Source organism: Anas acuta, chromosome 4 (assembly GCF_963932015.1).
Source record: "Anas acuta chromosome 4, bAnaAcu1.1, whole genome shotgun sequence".
NCBI lineage: Eukaryota > Metazoa > Chordata > Aves > Anseriformes > Anatidae > Anas > Anas acuta.
The window spans coordinates 57876770-57901110 of NC_088982.1; the positions used below are offsets into that span (position 1 = coordinate 57876770).

The 24341-nt window shown below is 35.1% G+C and overlaps 1 long non-coding RNA gene across 4 annotated transcripts in view; it reads right to left on the reverse strand.

Annotated features, from left to right (window-relative positions):
- Nucleotides 1-24341, reverse strand: part of LOC137856257 (uncharacterized) — a 62686-nt gene that overhangs the window by 31855 nt on the left and 6490 nt on the right. For 3 of the 4 annotated variants that reach the window (XR_011096314.1, XR_011096313.1, XR_011096315.1), the window contains exons 2-4: nucleotides 22330-22441; nucleotides 20162-20239; nucleotides 13034-13261 (exon numbers count right to left, since the gene is read on the reverse strand). This is a non-coding gene — a long non-coding RNA (uncharacterized lncRNA). Of the gene's footprint in view, nucleotides 1-13033; nucleotides 13262-20161; nucleotides 20240-22329; nucleotides 22442-24341 lie in introns of those variants that run through there. The other variant, XR_011096316.1, reaches the window with a different exon arrangement.

Consider the following 24341-nt stretch of genomic DNA (forward strand, 5'->3'; position numbering starts at 1 on the left):
ACAGAAGATGTCATTTTCTCTCATTGAGAAAATGTAACATGCCTGAAATACAGGTATGTCCAGTGTAAAGGTAGCTATTAAATTTAGCTGAAAGGTTAAGGATAAGAATATATGTGTGGACAGACACATGTACAGTCGATATCTAGACATTAAAATTTTCATATTATAGAGATATGATGTATTATCATAATTTCATGTTTGTGCTGATAAATTTAGTTTCCAGTTTTCTTTACCCTTCTCCCTTACACCTGACTTTTTGTGTAACATCTAGGTGAAATTGCCTTTTATTCCACAGATGATCTATACATTAATCCTTCCATAATTCAGTTTTAATAGAAACCAACAAATATTTTGTGATTTCAAAAAATAATGTCAGTCTTTTCCAAGCTCTTCTAATGGAAATGTACTTGATTGAGTTGATAGGTTTTGTTTCTTGAGGGGGACAGGTAATATTGTGAAAACATGTCTTGAATCTATCCTTTATTTGTGTTTTCAGCTTGAGTGCATGTGGATTGTTTGAACCAACTAATCTCTACAAATAAACTGTCTCTGAGAAATAAGTACAATAAATATAATAAGTATAATAAATATATAAGGGGAAGCTGTATTATATGTGATTGTGTTTGGGGGAAAATGGGAAAATAGAATGATCTGTATTTATCAAAAAGGTGACAATACAATACAGTAGCCAGATCAAATCTATCCACTTATGAACAGTAAATAAAAACTGAAGATTTAAATGCATAGGGAGAGATAATCATTCCTGCATTTAGAAAACATAGGACAATGCTGTAAGTGTTGTCCTATTTTCTACAGGGCTGTAGAACATAATTATACAGGATTTAAATCACTTGTTTAATCCTGACAATCAGTCTGAGGAAAAATTATCTACCTTAAAACATTCTTTCCAGGTTTCTCAAAATCATGATACTACTTTCCTACTGTGCTTTCATCCCTGCAGAAAACCATACCTTCAGCAAAATCCTGCTGAGTAACACTGGTATTTATGTTTTGTAGCTTGACAGGAGCTAGAACTCATGGACAGGATGGAGCATCCTCTCCTCTCACCCAGATGTTCCCCGATGTTCCACCTACACTTTTATAATAATAAATGTTTGTCAACAATATCAGCTCAAAGTATGAGAATCTGCTAGCTGAAATACTTCTGACTCTTTACAATAACAGAGTGGACAATAGGATGATTAGAAAACACATTTTCATTATTGCCAGAAAAATAAACAGCTAATTAAAAAATAAAAATAAAAATCCATGTTACTCCCTTTCTCTTCCTTCCCCTTTTCCCCAAAACACAACCTCTGAAGTCTTCCAGATGTAAACAGGTCATTAAGGTCATTTCCTTCCTCTTTGCCCCTTTTCCTTGGAGGAGAGGCAAGAAATGAGAATGAGCCTTTCACACTTAAAATGTCACCCTAGTAACTGCTGCTATCACAAAAATAAATAAATAAATAAAAATAAATAAATAAAAATCATTCTGATAGATTTCACATTTTTCTTTTTAGATAATCATTTGAGATGCAAGCATGCTACTTAAACAGAGGTATCATTAAAAAAAAAAAAAAAAAAAAAGGCCATTTTCAGTTTTCTGAAATCAAAAGGAGTCATGTACCATTGAATTTCTTGACAGCAACAGTAATGAAATTATATTCATAGCTTATATTTTATTTTTGACAGAACAAATGCAGGTACTGCAAAGAGCTCTAAAACACATCGGATGTGAAAATATGAAATTAAATCTCCTTGAAGGCTCTGGTAATGACAAAGAAAGAAAATCCACAGTAGCATAAGATCTGTCCATGAGTTCTTCTATGTTCCAAACCCCTTTAAAATCATTTATTCAGCTCAGTGGGTGCACCATGTCCTGCTGAGCAGTGCATTTCACCAGGACAGTCAGAGTGAGTTTTGGTGGACCTGTGAGCAAGAATGCTTAATAAATTTAAAATGTATAATTTTCAGTTCAGAAGAATAGTCTGATTCATATATAGAAACACAGATGAAAGATAATGATTAATTTGAAGTCAGCTACAATACATGCTGATTAGTATGGAATTTAGCATGCCTGGCCATCAAAAAAGGATTCTTGAATATGAGAGGAACGGAAATATATGAAAAGCTAATACATAAAAAATGAAGACACTTCTGAGAGAGAGAACAGATTTGAAATTTATTTTTGGTGTGCATTGGAAACACACCACTAAATCAGACTCAGAGGAAAGAATAAATACAGTTGTAATTTATATAGTGAAGGTCACTTTACACTTCAGACACTTTCTTTTATCTTTCCTTTTCAATATAGCTAAAAATATTTTTTATTTTATTCATAAAACACTACTGTTAAATTTAATCTACTCATTCACTTTTCTTTTAGGCAAGAAAAGGGCAGTAACGGTATATTTATGTTGCTGTCAGACTAACAGTATGCCTGAAAAGCATAATTAAGAACACCAAACATATTTATGGAACAACAGTGATTCTAAATTTTTAAAGAAAATCACATTTATAGGGAATAAAGATATAGATTATTCCTTTAAAATGACATACAAAAAATTATTTTGGAATCTGCTGTCAGAGATACAGTTGAACATATAAACCTAACTTTTAAATGCTCTGGTTACTTAATATGTGTTGATAGACCAAAGATTATCTGGAAAGTTCTGAATGAACACAAAAAGTCTAACTTTTTTTTTTTTTTTTAATACTCCTTTTGCATTCTAATCAAATAAATTTCTTTATGGGCCTGGCACAGCTGGAGTTAACTTTCCCTACAGCAGTCATTATTGTGTTGTGCTCTGCATGTGTAGCTAGCACAACCCTGATATTGCACCAGTGTTTTGTCCATTGTTGAGCAGTGCTGGCACTGCATCAGGACTCCCCAAAACGCCTCCAGAGCCAGCAGCCTGGGGTGGGCAAGAAGTGGGGAAGGGACATTGCCAGGGCAGCTGACCTAAACCTACCAAAGGAATATTCTATACCATATGGTGTCACACTCAATAATAAAAGCTGGGAAAGGGGAAGGAGAAGGGAGGTTAACTTCTCTTGTGGATAAGTCTGTCCTCCTGAACAACTGCTACATATATTAAGGCCTTCCTAATGTCCTTCCTAGGACATAGTGGTGACATAACTTCTGTATTGCCTAAAAATTTCAGTCTGGCTCTTCCAGATGTAGCTAAGATCAAACAATTAATTTTAGGTACTGCAACACCTTTGCTGTTGGTGTTTATATAGTTTCCTAGGATCAAAAATCTGCAAGTTCAGACTCAGATGCAATGTCTGAAGTGTAGGTGTTCAACTGAAATAGTATCATGCATATCCAACAAGGGCAAAAAATACCAGCATATATTGCCCTCTAATTTCATGTGCATGCAAACGGCTATATGGCTTAATCCACAGCGTAGTTCTTCTGAAGGACTGCTATAGGAGCAAGGAGAGCTGCAGTTAAGACAGCCTCTCCTCCCACTCTATGCTTGGACTGCAGGCACACAGCCATGCAAATTATGGCTGCCTCCTGTGTAGGTGCCCTCATAAGGGGAAAAACATCTCTCTTCCGTTTAACACATTTGTTCAAAGCTGACAGAATTTGGCTGAATACTGTTAACTGTAATCTTAAAAGAACAAAAGAAGCTGTATGTAGCAGGTGCTATCTTTTATATTCAAACTAATTAGAATACATGATAATATAGGCAAGCTTTGGAAAAGATAAGAAAAATTAGCCTTGAGTTGAATTCTGCAGAGCTCATTTTAGTGGAAGTAACCAGACTAACCATATAACTGCAGTCTCCTTGGCTTCCCCTTCATTATTTTTTTTTTAATTCTAATTTATTTTATAAAGAATGAAGTAATATAATTATTTTTTTTTGTCAGAAAAGAATAGAGATAAATCATACTTCTTAACAAAACCAGAATGTTTGTCTTTCAAAGTAATATTTACATTGTCATTTCAGTAGAACTCTACTTTCTATAATATTAAATTTGCATTCAAATACCTGATTATCCATAATGTATATTTTTAACACCTTACATAGAGAATTGGCATACGCTCTTTATTATTACAGTCTAAGAACGTTTGCCAAATAATATTCCCTTTAGTGATTTTAATACAAGTAAACATAACAGTCTTAAGAAAACTGAACTAAATGATGCTTTTCCAGGGAAGAAGCATGAAAAAGCATAGATGACATGGAACAGTACCTTCTTTTTATTGTGCTTTATTAATGTGACAGTTGAGCAGTGAGCCATGCAGTATTATCACTGCTGAGCACCACCCTGAGACTTCACAAAATGTTGCACATTATAGTGGCAGCATTTAATAGTATGATTTCAACTCTGAAAGTTCAGTGCTTTTAAAAATACTTCATCTTTTATTCTGTGTAATTATTGGTGGGCTTGCACTTTCATGAAAAACTGTTTGTTGCACTGAAAGATCATAGAATCATAAAATTATAGAATGGTTTGGGTTGGAAGGTACCTTAAAGTTCATCTAATTCCAACACCCCTGCCATGGACAGGGACACCTCCCACTAGATCAGGTTGCTCAAATCCCCATCCAACCTGCCTTTGAGCACATCCAGTCATAGGTAATCCAAAGCTTCTCTGGACAACCTGTTCCAGTGCCTCACCACCCTCAGAGTAAAGAATTTCCTCTTTATATTTAATCTAAACCTACCTTCTTTTAGTTTAAAGCCATTACTCCTTGTCCTGTCACTACAGTGTCTGACAAATACTCCCTCCCCAGCTTTCCTGTAGGCCTCCTTTAGGTACTGGAAGGACATAGAATATCCTGAGTTGGAATGGACCCACAAGGATCATTGAGTCCAACTCCTGGACAGTATAAGGTCGCCCTGGGGACTTCTTTTCTCCAGAACAACCCCAATTCCCTGTCTTCATTGAAGTGCCCAGCCCTGTGATCATCTTTGTGACCCTCTTCTGGACTTGTTCTAATAATTCTATGCCCCTCTTCTGCTGGGGGCCCCTGAGCTGAACACTGAACTCTATGTGGGGTCTTATGAGAGCAGAGCAGAGGGAGAGAATCACCTCCCTTGCGTTGCTGGCCACATTTATTTTGACACAGCCCAGGATATGGTTGGCTTTCTCTGCTACAAACACACATTGTTAAGCTTCTCATCATCCAATACTCCCAGGTCCTTATCCTCAGAGCTGGTTTCAATACATTCTCTGCCCAGCCTATATTCGTGCTTGGTGTTGCCCTGCCCGGAGTGCAGGACCTTGTGATTTCAATCCTGTCACTTTGAATTTAATAGAAAATTTCTAACATAATAGTGCTACTCTGTTTTCATGAGACCCCACCTGGATTTGGTGAATTATACTTTCTGTGGTTAATTCAATAATTTAAGTAAAAACACAGACTAAATTATAAATTGAACAGTAAGGTACACTTGTGATGTTCACTGTCCATTGAAAAAAATCCATATGTATTCTCACAAATTCTGTCATTGATTTCTTCCAAAAATTTATTGAAGTGAAAACTTTCAAATATGAAATTATTCAAGATTTATGTAAATTATGAAAAATTCCACAGTTATTTATGCAAAATGAAACCATATGTTTGCTATACAGCTACATATTTTAGGTCTTATGCCCAACATCAGCCACATGGGACATGGAAGATACTCTTCTACAAGCAATTTACTCTCTTTTTCAGTTACAGGATTTCTTGTAGTCCCTATGCATTCAAACCTCTATGACCAATGAATACTGAGAGAAGATATTTGGCATAAAATTTCAAGTGGTAAATCTCTGAAATCAATAGAATAAATTTGGGCATTAATTTGACCCAGTGAGGTTTAATGATCTTCTGAAGTTATTTAACTAACAGGACACTACAGTTTTCCTTTGACTAGATATTTAAAAAAGCACTGGATTTTACTTCTCTATTGAATACAAATTTGAGCTGATAGTTCAGACCATGGCTTATTAATTGATTTAAAATAGTTTATATTAAAACTATTCTGACTAAATCAGAAGCCTTTGTGCTACAGTAGTGCAGGTGGAATGATAGGATAACTGAGGTTGGAAGGGAATACAAAAGACAGCATTTTCTGACTGCCAGATCAAGCGGTGGGATCGGATCAGATTGGTCAAGGCCTTATCCAGGTTTTTCAAGGCTTTATCCAGTCATGCTCGGAAAACCTCCAAGTATGTTTGCTCATCCTCTTTGGGCAACCCAATCCAATGTTGGACTGTCCTCATGGTGGAAATTTTTTTCCTTATATCCAATCTGATCCTCTCTGCCTCGAATTTTGCTTGTTGCTGCTTTATTTCATACCATGTTCCACAGCTATGGTGGGGCCCAACACTGGACTCTAGGTGAGGTCTAACAAGTGCTGCATAGAGACATTTCAATATAGTGGCCATTCTCCTACTTATAGAGCCATGAGGCTGCTGGCCCTTTCGGCTGTACGGTTTCTTCTGCAGACCACAGACCCACCAGCACCCCCATGGTTTCTTCCACAGAGCTGCTCCAGCCTTTTACCCCCTAGGCTTCATCGCTTCAAAGAATTATTCATTCCCATATATATCATGCATATTGGCCTTTGTCTGACTAGTTATAAATTTTTGATTTCTAGAAGAAATTTTTGATTTTCTATACAAATCAAAAAGTTGATTTGTATAAAGAGAAAATCTGATAAGTTTTTCCTCCCTCTTTTGTGACTTTGACACTTCCCAGTCTCCCTTCTTTCAATTTTTCAAAGCCTATTTTTTCTTAATTTATTAGCCCAAAACATCATTTCAACATTCATTCTCTTATTGATAAGTTGTGTTGATTTTCTTTTACTCATGTAATGAATTATAACCAAGTCACTGTTTTACTAATTACGGATATGCATGCACATATATATGTATGTACCCATAATTGTGTGATCACCACTATCAACATATTTAAAATATCATAGAACATTCATTTTTTACTAGTGAAGAAGAGCTTTAAAATATTTAAATGATTTTCATCTTGAGTTGGAAATTTGCATGAAGATGTGGTGGTAATTAGAAGAAATACATCAAATGCTGCAAGAATATATGTTAACTGAGTTTGAGTGGCATCTTCTCTTTCTTTTTCATTTATTTGCTCATGTATACATCTAAATTGCAAAGGTAGTCTATAAGTATGAATTTAGACATTATAGATATAATATTATCTCTACAAAAGATGGAAAAGATTCAATATTGTATGCTAAAATCTCACACTTATTTTTATCATAGTACTGGAATTATTCTTAGTTCAAGTCACTACAGCTATTAAAAAAATAAAAATAAAAATCTTATTTTTGCCAATATTCGCTGTACCATTCAATGGGAAAAAAAAGAAAAAAAAAAAAAGTGAGAGATACATGCCAACGGAGAAATGTAGTTTGCACAAGTATTGGTATGTACTGTCATAGTAGAGGTAGAAGTCAATTAGGTAAGGATGTCCTATTCTCCCTCAAGTGAAAAGAGCTTTCAAACAAAGATCATGTTTCAAAGCAGTCCTCACAGTAGATATTGATGCGTCTCTCATCTGTCCCTGTTTCACCCACATCCTCATCTTCTCATGGTACTATATCAGAACAAGGTACAGATTAAGGTGGCAAATGCCTCTGCCATGCAGTGGGTAAAAGCAGTGAATGAAAATAATTAATATGAGAAAAAATGAGCTATGTTAAAAGAACAAAATAAATTGCCATCTTTGCTAAGTAAATTGAAGCATCTTCTGTAATGAATCAATTCATGCCGTATTTGACCTAACATATCCTACAAAGCCATACTTGGTCTACACAGTCGCTTGTTATTCTTTGCATTCTGTTTTTATCCAAATATTCATAGCTCTAAAATACCTGCTATTTTTTAATCCTTTTTCACTTAGTAAATTCCAATCCCTGGACTGGAATTGTTAAAGAGGCTTAATCAGACAGAGACCTGTTGGCCACAGCATTAAAATAATCAAAGCCAACATTTCAAAACTCAATTAAAAGTTTCTCATTCCCTTGTGACATTTCCTATAATAGCAAAGTAAAAGGTATTTTTTCCTTATTTTTTTAATTCATTCTTAATACACATTAGCAATGAAGACCATGATGGCACATCTCAAATTTGCGTTCATAAATTGTGCTCACAAAGCTCAGAGATTTTATTGTAATTTCATTTATAGTTAGTTTGGGCTCTGCTTTGATCTGCCAATTGGGATCACCAAGTATATGTCTAGCATTTACCAGCTATGAGAAGAATGTCCAGAGGACAGTAGTAACTGCTTAAAATATATGTGTGTGTGTTAGAGACTGAAGCTTTAGCTGTGAGGCAATATCTTAGCCTTAAAATCATTCCAACTCTTTGAGAGCAATTTTACTAGTACTTACAGAATAGAGATTTTAAGTTAGCATTTGAAAACTTTCTAAGGATATCCATTCTTTGAGAGGCTCATCATAATAATGTTTTTCAGGCCCATTAATAGAATTTTCAACATTGTGATTTACATAATAGGTAAATCAACTTTAAAAATGTTTTTACTCATATGCATACCTGTATAAACACAATATAAAAAGTATAAACATGGTGAAGAATGTAAGCTAAATCATCTGATCCATAATGCCAAAAGTTAACCTTATAAAGCTCTTGCGTGTCATTAAAAATACATTTTTAAATCTGTTCCAAAACTGAGAAGGAAGAAGAAGAATGAATAGGGCAAGGACCTGCAGTATTTATTCTTATATGTGTTTATATCTATTTTTCAGTTTCTCTAAGGGACAGAGAAAACATGAAAGCAAGTTTTTCATAGTCTGTCATAAGAAGGTAAGAAATAGAGTTGGTGAAAATCGGTACTAAATCTTCTTTGAAGCATCAGAAACCAAAGCCTGGTAGGAGATTTTGTAAGGACTAAAAAGTCTAAAGAGAAATGCTGTATGTGCAGGAAAAGAGTGTCTAATGCAAGGTGATGCTGGGGTAAGCCGATGCTTATAGCTGCTGAGGTAAATGTGATGTGTTGTGAGAACTGCAAAAGCTTAGCTGCAGCAAATCCATGCTACCAATAATTTGAAGAGACAGAAGCCATTACTCTCTTCTGTTATTTTCTTTCCTTCTATAAAATTTCTATTTCCCTTTACTTGCAGTCTCTTTGCTATGCTATTCTGTGTCAGCTGGTGAACAAGACCTGTCCTAGCACCTATGAAACTACCTATTAGAGCAGCAGTGTATGTACATGTATACTGATTTATCCTGGAAGTGGATAATCAATCTGAGCCATTTTCTAAAAGACCTTTTGTTCCAAATCAGATGAGGTCATTAGCAGGGGAGATTATGTTACATTATGGCTGATCATATTTACATGTGAACCAATTTCATGCTATTCTGAAAATACCAGCTTGGGATGAGTGACAGGAAATTCATTTAACACAAATAAAAAGAAAAGATGTAAAATAAGGTAAGTGATGAATATCCACAGTTTTAATTTAAACTATATCTTTTAAATGGGAAATGTAGGGTTTTCATGTTTGTTGCTCTGAGCTCCCTAGCATGATTTGAACTTGCTGGACTATAAAGGAAAAATTTATTTATTTTTTTTTTCCTTTTCATGTCAAAAGAAAAGGAGGGGAGAGTAAGGAAAAATAAGTAATGTCTGAAAAAGGTAATTTCAGGCATTAGGACTTTTATAAAGAAATCCAAAATATGATCTAGATCATTAAAAGGAAAATAAAGAATCAAGGCCTCATGCATGTATTCAGCTCTTTTTTATTCAGGGAGCTGAAATATTCCTGACCCCATATGATACAGGTATGGAGGTCACTACAGAAACTTTCCAATTCTCCATAATGAGTTCTCAAGGTCAGCTGAGCTTGGTAACTGGCTCAACACTTTTCTCACTGGACTCTGCATTACTGCTTAGTGGGGCACTTTGGTCTGTACCTGAATGCTCCAGAAGCTGTGTTTATTAGGTTGAGAGCAGAAATACTGCACCTAGACTTGGATACCAGGTTACTGCATGGCTAAGGCAGTTTGATAACCCTCCTGCAAGTGGAGGGTTGGTGGATCTGCATAGTTAGTTCTGGCATGGCACAGCTAGAGATGACAAGTCTACCTGAATTTGGTGCTATTCCAAGCAAAATTGCTGAAATGCCTCTGAAGCACATTCCATCATTTTGCCTTTGGCAAAAATACCTTTGGCAGCAGAATAACTGTGCTTGCATGTCTTTGTCTCAACTAATAACACTGCCTGGATCAAGGAGCCCGCGTAGCTTGAGACTGGCTAAAAAAATATGTCAAAGCTGAGTGTCATTACAGTATATTTCTATGCATACAAATGCATACACATGCAGACCAATACATTACAAAAAATGGGACCCATTTGGAAAATGTGTTTAGAAGAATCTCTTTTCAGAACAGTTTAAGCATATGCCAAAATTAATTGTGTTCTGACAAACTTCACAAAACAGGGGCACTTTCTTCATTAGGATTTAAATGTTGGGTGTGTTCAACAGCTATAAAAATTCAGCAAATGAAAGATGACGCAGTCATGTTTTAATTCTTCACCTATCATTCAAGAAGGATCAGAACATCCTTAACAAATCATAACATTTCATCTAAAATATATGTAAGACCTGGTGACTTAATTACAAATAATTGATTGCTCTTGTTAGCTCTCTTTCACAGCACAGAGATTCAATATAAAAGATTAATTGCGTCTAGGTGGTATATGGCATTATCAAAAGTTTTTCCAAATACTTTTGAACAGATGTGAATATTGGGTTGGTTGCAAAAGGTAAATGTGAGTGAAAATATTTTTGTATTTTGCTTCAGTTAGATTCACTAATAGAAATTCATTTCATTCTAGAATCCCAGGCATCAACACATGCTATTCTATGCTATGCTGTTTTAACTAATGAGGAGGAAAGAACGAAAAACAATTTTTCTATAACACTCAAATTTATGCATGTAAACAGGTTCCTCTACTGAAATGATAGACATTGTGATGACATTCAGATATCAATTTTGAAACCTTGATGCTTGACCTCTGTAGTGTAGATGACATACTTAAGTTTTTTTGTTTTGGTTTGGTTTTAAAAAAGAGCTTTCCATACCCTTCTAGCTAGTGAGGGAAAGCTTTTGTCTTGAAGCGTGAATCTTGAAGTGTGACTTCCAGGAAAAGCTAGAAACAATTTTCTCCTTCACAAAATTACTTTGAAATAAGTCTACAACTTAGAACAAAAGATTTGATAAGAAGTCATTAACTCAAGCACTCAGGATGAGTGTTTCTTCCTAAAGCATCTAAACATCAGGAAAAGACATCCTAAAGCAGGGTGCTTCATTTCTGCACAATTTTTTTTTTTTTATTATTGCCATCAAACCTAAAAAAAAGTAAAGCGTCATATATCCTCAGATAATGCAACACTACAACTTTCCACTTTAATAGAATAAAACAAAATCAAATTCCTGCTTATAGGTGTTTCTCTGCATATCAAGCTATTATTCTATGATGATAAACAGATTACGAAACAATCAATGACAGAGTCCTAGAGATGAAATCTATCAGAGAAAAACAATTCTACCTTTAAAAGGAGATATAAGAGCTCTCTAAATAGATGAGGTCTCTGACAGCAGTCTGTATAATAAGCATTTTAGGTACTTGTTTTGGCATTTGTCCCTACATGAGATGTCATGAAAAGGGACAAAAATCTTTGGGTACAGATTTCAGAAGACATCCTTAGTTCTGGAAAGGAGTTTGCATGCAGTCTATATCTTACCATAAATACAAAAACATGCTGCCAAGCTAAAATTAGATGCAATACATGGAGCTCTGAATGCAAAACAAGAAAGCACAGGGAAACCCTGGCTGCACGTACAGACTGGGCGATGAGACACTGGAGAGCAGCCTAGAAGAGAGGGATCTGGGGGTCGTGGTAGACAACAAGTTGAATATGAGCCGGCAGTGTGCCCTGGCAGCCAGGAGGGCCAACCGTGTCCTGGGGTGCATCAAGCACGGCATCGCTAGTAGGTCAAGGGAGGTGATTGTCCCGCTCTACTCTGCGCTGGTGCGGCCTCCCCTCGAGTACTGTGTGCAGTTCTGGGCACCACAGTATAAAAAGGACATGAAACTGTTGGAGAGTGTCCAGAGGAGGGCTACGAAGGTGGTGAAAGGCCTGGAGGGGAAGATGTACGAGGAACGGCTGAGGGCACTGGGCCTGTTCAGCCTGGAGAAGAGGAGGCTGAGGGGAGACCTCATTGCAGTCTACAACTTCCTCGTAAGGGGGTGTCGAGAGGCAGGAGACCTTTTCTCCATTAACACCAGTGACAGGACCCACGGGAACGGGGTTAAGCTGAGGCAGGGGAAATTTAGACTTGACATCAGGAGGGGGTTCTTCACAGAGAGGGTGGTTGCACACTGGAACAGGCTCCCCAGGGAAGTGGTCACTGCACCGAACCTGTCTGAATTTAAGAAGAGATTGGACCGTGCACTTAGTCACATGGTCTGAACTTTTGGGTAGACCTGTGCGGTGTCAAGAGTTGGACTTGATGATCCTTAAGGGTCCCTTCCAACTCAGGATATTCTATGATTCTATGATTCTAAATGTTTGGCTGACTACAATTTCACCGTGTTTATCTGAGGAATTCCTGATATTCCCTTGAATTCCACAAATTTCTATAGAGATTTAGAGTGCAACTGAAGTACAATAATTCCCTTCCTCAAATAATTCTGTTTCCCCAGCAATAATTGAAGCATTTCAAAATCTTTCCTGAAAATAAATAAATAAATAAATAAATATGGGAAAGAATGTTAAGTAGGCAGGTGAATAGGGAATTCACTTGACATAAGGGAGATACTCTCAGAACTTCTCAGTTCAGATTAGTGTTCTCAGACCATATCACTGAAGAAGGAAGAAAAGAAAAAGGACATTTCACGTGAGTGTCCAAATTAGAACGTAACTTCTGTTTAAAGAGCCATTTTCAACTTCTTCTTAAATCTCAAGTTGGAGAAATTTCCCCTAGGATTTAATAAGTAAATGAACAAATACCACAAATCCAAAAAATAAAATGAAATTCAGTTAAATAACATTTTTATACATATATATATATATGTATGTATGTATATTGCATTATAACAAATGATTCTTCAAAGTTATGTGATTTGCAACAAGACAAACACTTGTTTTGATTCCCAGTCATCAGTACCTAGGTTGATGAGAAACACCTCTGAGTTCCATACAGTCATTCATCCTCAGTAGCAGAACTATGTAATTTATGGTCTCTTAAAAGAAGAAGCCTGGAAAAAAAAAAAAAAAAAAAAAAAAAAAAAAAAAAAAAAAAAACACATTAAAACTATAAATTCTTAGCAAAAAGGAAACATCAAATTCTAAAGTAATAATAGTAATAATAAAATGCTCAACTAATGTGATTTGGAAAAGCAAGTATAGGCTACTGCCACATCTGCTGAAGTAATTGCAGAACTTGCAAGAAATTTAGGTAATATTTCACAAAACAAACCTTTTCTTGGTATATTTTAAAATATCGAACAGTAATCTGAATTTGTATTTTAAACCTAGTACATGAAATAAGGGGAAACAAAAGGGGACTAAGAGGGTAAATGTAATAAATAACTTGAAATATAGAGGATGGGAAGGAGCTGAATTTTCTATTAAGCAGTATTTGAAGGATCTTGGTATTCACGAAGCTTGGATCATTCCCTGAATTTAGATAAAATCACAGATTTTTCTGTCTAACCAAGACAGAGAGACTAACTGGAATAAATACTTATTTAACTTAGGCTTTGATACATCAGTTAATAAGCTTACTTATTAGAAGAGGCTCATTCATAGAGTCATAGAAATATTAAGGTTGGAAAAGATCTCCAAGATCATCTGGTCCAACCATCCTCCTACCACCACTAAACCGTGTCCCTAAACACCATGTCTAACCTTTCCTTAAACTCTCCCTATTCTGATGCCTAACTACGCTTTCTGAGAAGAAATTTCTCCTGATGTCCAACCTGAACCTCCCCTGGTGCAACTAGAGGCCATTCCCTCCTGTTCTACCACTAATTATCTGTGAGAAGAAAACAACCTCCAGCTCCCCACCACTTCCATTCAGCTAGTTGTAGAGAGCAATAAGGTCTCCCGAGTCTCCTCTTCTCCAGACTAAACAACCCCAGTTCCCTCAGCTGCTCTTCATAGGACTTGTGTTCCAGACCCTTCGCCAGCTTTGTAACCCTTCTCTAGACATGCTCCAGGGCCTCAATGTCTTTCTTGTAGTGAGTGACCCAAAACTGAACATAATACTTGAGGTGTGGCCTCACCAGAACAGAGTACAAGGGGATGATCACCCACCTGGTCCCACGGGTTCAACTATTCCTGATAAAAACCAGGATGCTGTTGACCTCCTTGGTTCGTGTTTATCAACCAACACCCCCTGTACAGCTTTCCAAGTCCAAAATGCTTTTTAAGAGGTCTTTTTTTTTTTTTTTTTTTTGAGACAGGATATTTTCTTTCAATTTTCCTTTTTGGATAGCTATGTGATGTCTGGGTCTGAAATTATTAGTTGACATAGGATTTGAAAGCAAAGTCTTCACATCTAGTAATGCCCTGCCTTCAAGCTATTTTGGCAAATGAAAAAAAAAAAAAAAAAAAAAAAAAGAAGCAGGAATTAAGTTTAGGTTGTTCCCTTCATACCTGTAAATTAAAATTAAACAATTCTGACAGAAGATACCAAAACCACTGACGAAGCAAAATCTGAGGAGATACCATATGCTAAAAAGTTCTGCCAAAATTAATACAAACAATGGTGCTTATCCTAATTTCAGTAGAAAACTACAAATAAAAAAATAGAGAAAGAATAGGAGTGTAAAATTTTAAGATGAAATCCACATTTATTTCTAAAATAGTAGTTCTTCACATTCTGAGATCATTTGCTTTTTTTTGTTTGTTTTAACAATTTTCTGATTTATTGATTGTTGTCCAAAGAGAGATCCAAATGATGAAAAAGGAAGCAATCCTCCTAAATATAAAATCAAAGTACAAAGAGAGATACAGGAAATCTATGACAGGGTAACAAAGCTAATTACTTTACTGCAGATACAAAGTAATGATAAATAGACAAAAACAAGGCACATGTTGGTTTAAATAGCATTTCTCTTCCCTGAGGGGGGAAAGAGAAAGAAAAATCCCTAAACTCATTCTCACTTTACAAATGAAAGAGAACAGCCTTTCTTTTCTTGTTCTTTTCTTTCCCATTAAAATCATCATTATCATATCCCCTACATAATTGCTTACCTCATTATAACGCTGCTAGTATAATAATGCTATTTTATGGAGGAACACTGTTGTGTTATGATATAGGCAATTCTTTAGTGTTAAAGGAAGAAGGACATTAAAGAGAAATAAACAAGAATAATTTTAGGGTGGAATTTACCTGTGGTCTCAGTGCTGTTTATAAACAGGGAAGCTGCAAATATAAAAGATATCAAAGTCTCATATGTGGGAAGGCAGTGTGGGCGCAGTAGAGGGATATACAAAGTGAACTAATTGGAGTTCACAACAACAGGTCATATTGTTCCTGCAAGGCACAAGGGCTTAGTTACCTGTTCCCACATGATACTTGCTGGCATCTTATCTACTTGCTTCCATATGGCTCCTTCATTTACAGAGTACTTCAGTCCACAGAGACGTATTGCTGCTCAGTTAGGGCTTTGCAGCAACTTTTCCAGCAGGAGATGTATTTCACCTATCCAACCTTTCACATGGAGCCAAGAGATTAAAACTTTCCATAGACACAGAGAATCTCACCTGTAGTTGTCATCTGTGTCAGTACTTCCATTCATTCTGTGCTTTAAACTTTAGCCAAACACTTTTCTCTGATGTAGGAAAAAACTATTTTCAGCTCACCTCTGAAGGTGATGAATTTCCTCCTTGACTTGAGTAAAGTTCAGTATATTACTATATTTTGTGAAATGCTTTCCTATCAGAATGTTTCTCAGACACTGATTTTTCCCACCAAAGGCAACTGCATTAATTATTTTATGCACTATTTTACTGCAGGCACATAAAGGGAGAGAGAAACATTACCTTTTAGCACCTGCATTTTAAGATTAATAAAGGGCAGTAGAAGTAGTATGATAAGAGCATGTCTAAATTTGGTTTATAATGCATATTATCAGAATTAAATATGTAAAAATGAACAATTTAAAAGAATTAGTTAAACAAGAGTGAGGCATGACAAAAAAAAAAAAAAAAAAAAGAAGAAAAAGAGAGAGACAGAAAGAGAGAGAGAGAGAGAGAGAGAACATTCCTAGATCATTAGTATCATGATGTATAGTTTTTGCTCCCACTGAGGAAGGGTGTATATTAATCTCCTGGCTTCCAGAAAAGCTAGCATGACACTTTTGAATCAGAAGAAAAAGAGCTGTTGAGACCCTAAGGAGAGAAACCTGGCAACAGCCAAATACAGGACTGGATGCCCAGGGAAGGTCTGGCTTCAGCTTTTCCATGGGACTTAACAATAGCCTCTAAGTAGTGGGCTGAACATAATTTGGCTTGCACTTTGAATAAGTAAAAATTAATAATAATAATAATGGTAGCATTATGCTTCCTGAAAGTAGGTGGCAGGGAAGGGTGAATGGTTATGATGTTAAAAAAACATACTGTCCAATTTAGTTCATCTTCATTGTTAAGAAAAGAAGCAAGAATGGGTGAACACTGACAGAGGAAGGAGTACAAGTCTGTGCAGCTGGAGTGTTACAGAGAGAGACTGGGAAGGAACAGTTCTGGCTACAAATAAAATGAAAAAGCTGTGAGCCTTTTCTGCTCACACCTGCCAGCATTCAATGTTGTCAGCATTCCTATGTTAATGTCGAGACATTTCTACTTTTTGTCATTAGGAGAGTAAAATACAGTGCTGCGTTAAGTAGTCTGCACATTTCCTTCTGTGAGCAGCTGCAGAGACAGTAGGATGTTAGGAAGTCTTGGCACAGTCATGCTGCCTCTGTCTAAAACCATGTATTAGCCTTAATAGAATAATACCATTTGTATGGTGTGTGAGTAGATTGTTTCACAGTGGTAAGTCAAGCATCTTCTAATGATTGAAATACTTTGTGAAATTTTCATGTGCAAGTAGGTACTCCCTTGTTATACAGTTGAATAGCAGCAAACAGAAGATGCTGAAGATAGCTCTGCAGTAGTCTCATAGGAGGATGTGGTTGAGTTGAAGAAAACCTATTATCTATTACATACATAATACTTTTATCTGCCTTTGCAATTCTGTGTTCTGATGAGAATTAGAACTGTGACACTAACAGCTCTGAATAAAGCTGTTCAACAGTTAATAAGAGAAATATTTAAATAAAGTGAAGTATGCCCGTATTCTTCAAAATCCAGAACAGCTGGAAAGTAAGCCATGTCTCATGAAACACCCAGTCAGGTGCTGCATCCTAATCAAAGCTTATAGAACAATACTTATTTAACTGTCACCAATTCTAGTTATTCTTAATTACAGCTATTCAAATTTCTTTTAAGTATTCTTTTATTTTTAATAGCAAGTATCTAATAAGTTCCTATTTCTATCTTTCAGAGATTCAAAGGGTTATTGCATAATGGATTGCTGATTCATCCAAAAATGAATTAAAAGCATAATGCATAATCCCAGACTTCAAATAAGTCTGATGACCTAATTCTTTATCAAAAGCTACATTATGAATCAGGAGTTGGTATTTAATTACAAAACTTTCTCCACAATTAGATTTGTAGATTCAAATACAAACATGAACTACAAACACATCTTCCCATACTTTTGTTACCCGAGCTTGTTTTATCTTCTGTAACACAACGCTGTTAATGCCTTTCCCACAGCTGTACAATTTATAGATAGCAGTATGAAATATTCATATAAAAAACTATATTCAAAATATATTCATATTCAAAGCAAACTTTTAAGTGCCTGTGTCACTTAGTAACTTCACGTCACTGGAAGAGCAGTGTAAGAGTATAAGACCACATAGCATTTCTGTTTTTCTATTCACTTTGCTACTTTTCTCTTTACACTCAGATTCTTTAACATACATTGCAAGTGCACAGCTATAAACTCCGGATTTTATTAACACCTCTTCACACAGAAATATGGCTAGCAACTTATGTCATGAGCCTGGAAATTTATATCTTATCACAAATATTGTTGGTATTGTAGCCCTACTTTTTTCTACAGGATTTTTTTTTTCCTACCGCATCTTCTATGTCACACATACACTGTCTGAATCCAGATACCATAAGTTATATTATTCAGAAATATGTCTGAATTCATTAGCTTTCCTAATGTAGTTTGGCATAGACAAATAAGACAGCCTTCCAAAGGTGCAATACACGGGATGAATCATTTATCCGCAAAGAAAATGAGATGAGAATAGAGGTCATCAAAAAGTATTCAGCAAATATTCATTACTTTGTGCTATGTTTTTCATGTCCAGTATACTGTGTGGTTAGATTTGTTATAAATTTACTCATTTCATATATGTTTATATATATACACACATATTAGATATATAAAAATATATAATGTACTTATAATACACACACATATATAATATGTATCTTCGTAATGGTCATTTTATAACTGGTTGTGAAATATTTAAATATTTCTCTGGTGTTTTTTATGTGTATATATATTGTATGATAACTATACTTAGAAGTAAACTTTATTATAACAGATGATATAGAGCCTAGTACAGGCTCCATAATATACTTGGAACTGTAACTGCCCTCTTGCATTTCACAGAATATATGGACCCTACCTGTTGGAAAACAAAGAAACTGAACTCTGCTATCTGAAATTATTCTTGCCCAACATACTGAGTTCCCTCAGATACCGGAACAGATCCTTAAGAAAGTACCTTGTCTCTGTATCTGCCTTCTGAGTTCCAAAGTCAAGCCAGGAAATTCTGTTCTGCCCTTCCTTCAGCACTTGTTCCCTCTTTATCCCACCTGTGATTCCTGAATATAATTACGAATTACATAAATATGCTCAAGCTAGCATAGATGGGCTACTTCAGCCAACTACCTGTGTAACAGCACATATTGAACTCCACAGTTATTAGGAACTACACTGATTAAGGTTTATCTTTACAGGCTGCATGCTGTATTGTAGGCACACCATGTTAATCATACACATTCACTTAGTATAGCCTTATCATTTTACAGGGAAATAACTACTTCAAGTAACTAGAACAGTTTACATATCAAAGTCTATGATATTTTTTTCCTTTCGTATTCTGGGGGTGGAGAGGTGGGAGAGGAAAAACTGATTTTAATACAAAAAAAAAATAATAAAAAAGCTATCTGATCCCAGAGAAGATTATTTTATCTCCATCCTGTACAGGTTTTTCCCAGATATTTGGAGATGTTCCCAGTGAGGGCCAATAAGATTCCACTTAATAGATGTGGGTAGTTAAGTGTAGATCTGTTTCTTAAATAGCTTGTAATGTATTTTTATAACTAATGTTAAATAACTAAAGAGAAGGAGGTGGAGAACACCTTCCATTTTCCAAGAAATTGTTATTTTAATCAGTTTGAAAAGCTCAGATGAAATTTATAAAAGATTATATCTTAATATCTGATCTTCATCTACATTTTTCTAGTGTGATTTTAATGTTTTACATTCACCAATGTTCACCTAAGAACTCAGAGAAGACTGATGGGAAGAAAGCTTGAGGTCCTTCAACATGTTTGCCCCCAAACACCACTCACTATTCGCTCAAAAAAAAAAAAACGGGGTCTTTTTTTTTTGTTGTTGGCACCAAGGTCAAGAATAAAAAAAAAAAAAAAAAAAAAAAAGAAAGAAAGAAAAAGAAAAAAAACAACCCTTTCTTAAAGGAACTCAGAATATTTCAGTACACAAACTGTACTAGTTGTATTCTAATTAATCCCTTTTGTAGTTCAGTTAAGAACTGGCTAATTTAGACTGCAGAAAGCATGGAAGATTCAAGCTTCAAGAAAAATTTCTTTCACTGAACTAAATGGTGCAAAAAGACCATACTGTTTATTTCAAATGAATGATGCTGGAATTATGCTTCATAGAATATGTTGCTTTCTTTGGAGGAAAAATACAAAACAGTATTGTTTTTCTTTATTTTGACTAAGGCCTTTGAGACAAATTCCAGGTTTGTAGAGTTAACTGCATATCTTACCATCCACTTCGATGTATCCTCTTTTCATCTGTAATCCCACTGTTTTTTCAAATAATTATTTGTCTTCGGGTTCCATGTCTGAAATAAGAGAGAAATGTCTGGAAAGCGAGATTAAAGTTTAGGGTTTTCTAATGGGGTGTGTGTGTGTGTGTGTGAAAGGCTGCTACCAATGAAAAAAGCATATCATTGTCATTGCTTCACTCAGTTCACGCAGCTAGGTAAAAGAGGTGCTTTTGCTGCTAGTTATTGACTTGCTGTGTAATATATCTTAACATTTCAAACAATAAGTAATTTTCAATTAATCCACGTGCAAAAGGATTTAAAATGAACGAAAGGATACGTTTTTTTTTTTTTTTTCCTAAGTTATATAAACTGATGTAAAGTTCAGATGCATTTTTAATGCCTGAAATTAAACCATAATTCACTGTAAACTTCCATTCAAAGGTTTACTAGAAAGACAAAATGCATGGGTTTTGTTCCTTTCATCTCAGATACAGAATCAAATTAGGTTTTGGCTTAACATACTAAAGTATGACCTGATTGTCAAGGTTACATATCTGTGTTAGCCCTATCACTAACTGAACTATTAAGAGTAGTTCTGCTAATATACATGTGGACTTTACTACTACTTATACTATTTCAGCAATAATAATAATAAAAAAAAGTGAATACAGTCTTACATTACACCTAATTATTGCCTCTTTCATACTGACAGCCTGTTATTGATAGTAATAATACTATGCCATATAAATCTTTATGATTGCTTTCACTGTACTTATATTGTTCTTCCAGAAAATTTGAAAGGCTTTAGAGTAAGCAGACTGAACACAATAAAGGTATGAAATTAGTTTAAGCATAATGCATAATATGTAGCATATAGCAGTTTGGGGCTCCTTATTCCGCACTAAGTAGAACATCTTAAAACAAACGAATATGAAATATATATATATATATATAAACAGATATATATACCAATTAGTTTAATTGGGCTTCTGGTATTTGCATTACAATATTCACCTTTTTTATAATATATATGTCTTCAAAAGGGCAAAATTTGATGAGTAGTAATTAAGACAACATAAATGTAGTTCTCATCTATATCTTTTATTTCATTACTATCAGAATATCTGGCAGTAAGAGAAATATCAAAACAAATTATTCTTCAGATAAGTAGCTTATGTAATAGTGAATCATTAACTGTATTTCTTTTTAAAGCTTCTTACTCTTAAACCCATCTTTGAAGTACAGTCTGAAAAATGTTCTCAGCATTCCACTTTTTTATGAGAACATTTGATTGCCAGGTAGAATTCGCATAGCACAAAATATAGACCAGGGAGCAGGAAACAGGTATCTTGTCATTTAAACTCCATTCCTTCCTCTTTATGGAGGAAGATTCCAGTAACTGCATGGCGTACTCTCAAAGGCTCATAAAATTCATAATTCTCATCAGGGTGAAAATGCTAATGTAATGTAAAGGTTGAGATTGCTTAATTAAGACGGAAAAGAAAATAGCTTTATAAGACTGAGAAAGAGAGAGATGGGTCTTTTTCTGGTCCCCAATCTAAGAAGCAACTTGACATCAAAACAACTTGGATGGAAAGAGGCACAGTTCCCTCTGCCTGGCTTTCAGGCTAGAACAATCTTTTTCTTCCCTTCCTTGCCTTTCTTCTCCTCTATACTGAAGGTACTGTTGAAACTATGCATTTCAGCTCAAGGCTATGTCATTGATCAGACTAAGCCTGTGCAAAAACAATTTGCTCTGAGTGAGGTATGAGTGTGTTTATCATATTGGTCACGAGGTAACACAAAGTTTTTATTAACTTTAAGCTTCCATGATAGCTCGGTCCCATCTGGATTGGCACTGTTTTAACCAGAGCGAAGCTATGGTTAAAACATAGCTATCCCATTGAGAGAAATAAATTTTAAATGGCAAAATTTTACTAGTATACTACACTGTGTGACCATAGGACTTGTTTATTTTTATCCCCTCTAGAGAATATAGAGAATAGAGAATTTATTGTGCTGTTGAACAATGGCCTACAAGCTGGTCATTTCCAGTCCCAGTCCCAGCTCTGACTCAGGAAACACTTATTTCCAATGAATCATTCATTGATCATAATTTTATCTCAGAAATCCTTAATTAAATCTAGCTTTAAGATGTGGTTTACGTCTGTCTTGTGGCTGGGGATCACTTCTCTGCAAAACAGCTGTTGTCATTCCAGTAGTTGCAACCACAGTCTACTTCTACCCTGGACAGCACTGGTGGTTATTGCACTTTTGCTGACCAATGGGAGGGGAGAAGACACATTATTATCATTCTTTTAGTGCCTAAATATAGACTTTATGTAAGGTTCTTAATGATAATTTTCTCTTATTGAGCCATTGTCTATAAAGTCAAGGCATATAACTGAGCTAAACAAGAACTGTGTATGTTTGAAAAAAATATATCAGAATGACATTATTAAATAACATCTGGGAAAACTTTTGATTTGAAATTGCAGATGATCCCTATAATATTTGCATGGCTCTTACTACAAATAAGTCTATGAATAGGGTTTGTTCGCTCTTGGAAAGAAGACTGGTTCCCCAAACCAGTCATAACTGAAAGAGCTTATGTTTTCAGTGTGCTCTAAACCTGAGCATTGCACAGATGTCCCCTCTATTAAATATATCTGTATATGTTTGAACAGTGGTTATTAAGCCTTGTTCATTGGACTGTACTATACATCTATACATGTCTTAGTTGCAAATCATAGCTACAATCTGTATAATGGAGAGAAAGTTATTTAAACATTTAAATTCACAGGAGTTAAAAAACTGAGTTCAGAAGAAAATAGGAGCCCTGTTTTTCAAAGTGACAGCATGACACCATTTCCCAAGGATGTTAGTACTAAAGCATACTCATTAGCTCTGAACAAACAGCAGATGGCCCTTGGAGTGTGGGATGCATATTTGGAAACAAATTGTGAGCAGGGGTACAGAAAATCAACAGTATTTATCCAAATAAAAAAAGGTAGAGGGCCAAAAAAAACCAAAAAACAGCTGGCATAAATTGGCATATCAAGAATGAAGTCAATTCATGAAGACACTCCCATTTATATTAATGAAGTCCTGGTCACCAGAGATATATAGGGTAAGGAAAGATTGCAATTAGAAGGGGGCTCAGGAGGAAAAACAAGTATAGCCATAAATTGAACAAAAATCCCTAAGCACACAAGTTTCAAACTATATTGTCAGTAGTTTCCAATCAAAACCATTTTGAATTCATCAGAAATGCCTTTTTTTTCCATTGGAAAACCTTAAATATTTTTGTTTTGTCCCCCCCATTTAAATGTTTTTGAGTCATACAAGAAATTCAAAATTTAAAAAAAAAATTAAAAAATTCAAAATTCCAGGACTGTCACTTCAAAAAAGTCACAGACAAGAAACAATTAAAATTGCAGGTAATTTAATTTCTTATGGAATGTTTAGATCCAATAGCTGAAAAGCATTCTAACCAACTTTAAGAATAACTTTAAAATAAACTTGTCTTTCACATTTATATAGGATATATAATGTGGGCTTTAATTCTAACTCATAAAATGATAAGGCATCATCAGCTATACAAAAAATAAAATATGGAATAAGAGTGGTCAGAAGATGTATTTTCAATATTTAGATGGATTTTGAAAAAAATCTTACATAAAAACTCTTCCAAGAACTTGAAACAATCCAGTGTTGATGATATCAGGTTTAATTATAGCTAATAATTATTTTTTTTTTTTTTTTTGAGAGGGAATTGATGGTTTTATGATTAGTTGAAGTTATTAAATGGTCCGTGATATTTCATATTCCAGCTCTCACTTCTACAATGCTTCATCATACCTTTCCAGCTTTACAGACAAAACGGGCTCTTTGCAAAGTAAGCAATGTGGTGATGGCACACACGGAGGACAATTTCTGAACTTCCAGTCAGAAATAATGGCCCTTAATCCTTCAGCAATGGAAGAAATAAGTAAAAAATCAGTAAGAACACACAGTTTTTATTGAAGGAACTCTGATATATATGAGGCAGGATCTCATAGTACCTTAATATCTTCTGCAATGTATTAAAGGTTTTAACCAGAGTTTACTCAGTTTCTTGCTATTTTTCCAAGTTTGTTCTTATTTTCAACTTGACAAAATATACTTTTTCCTTCTA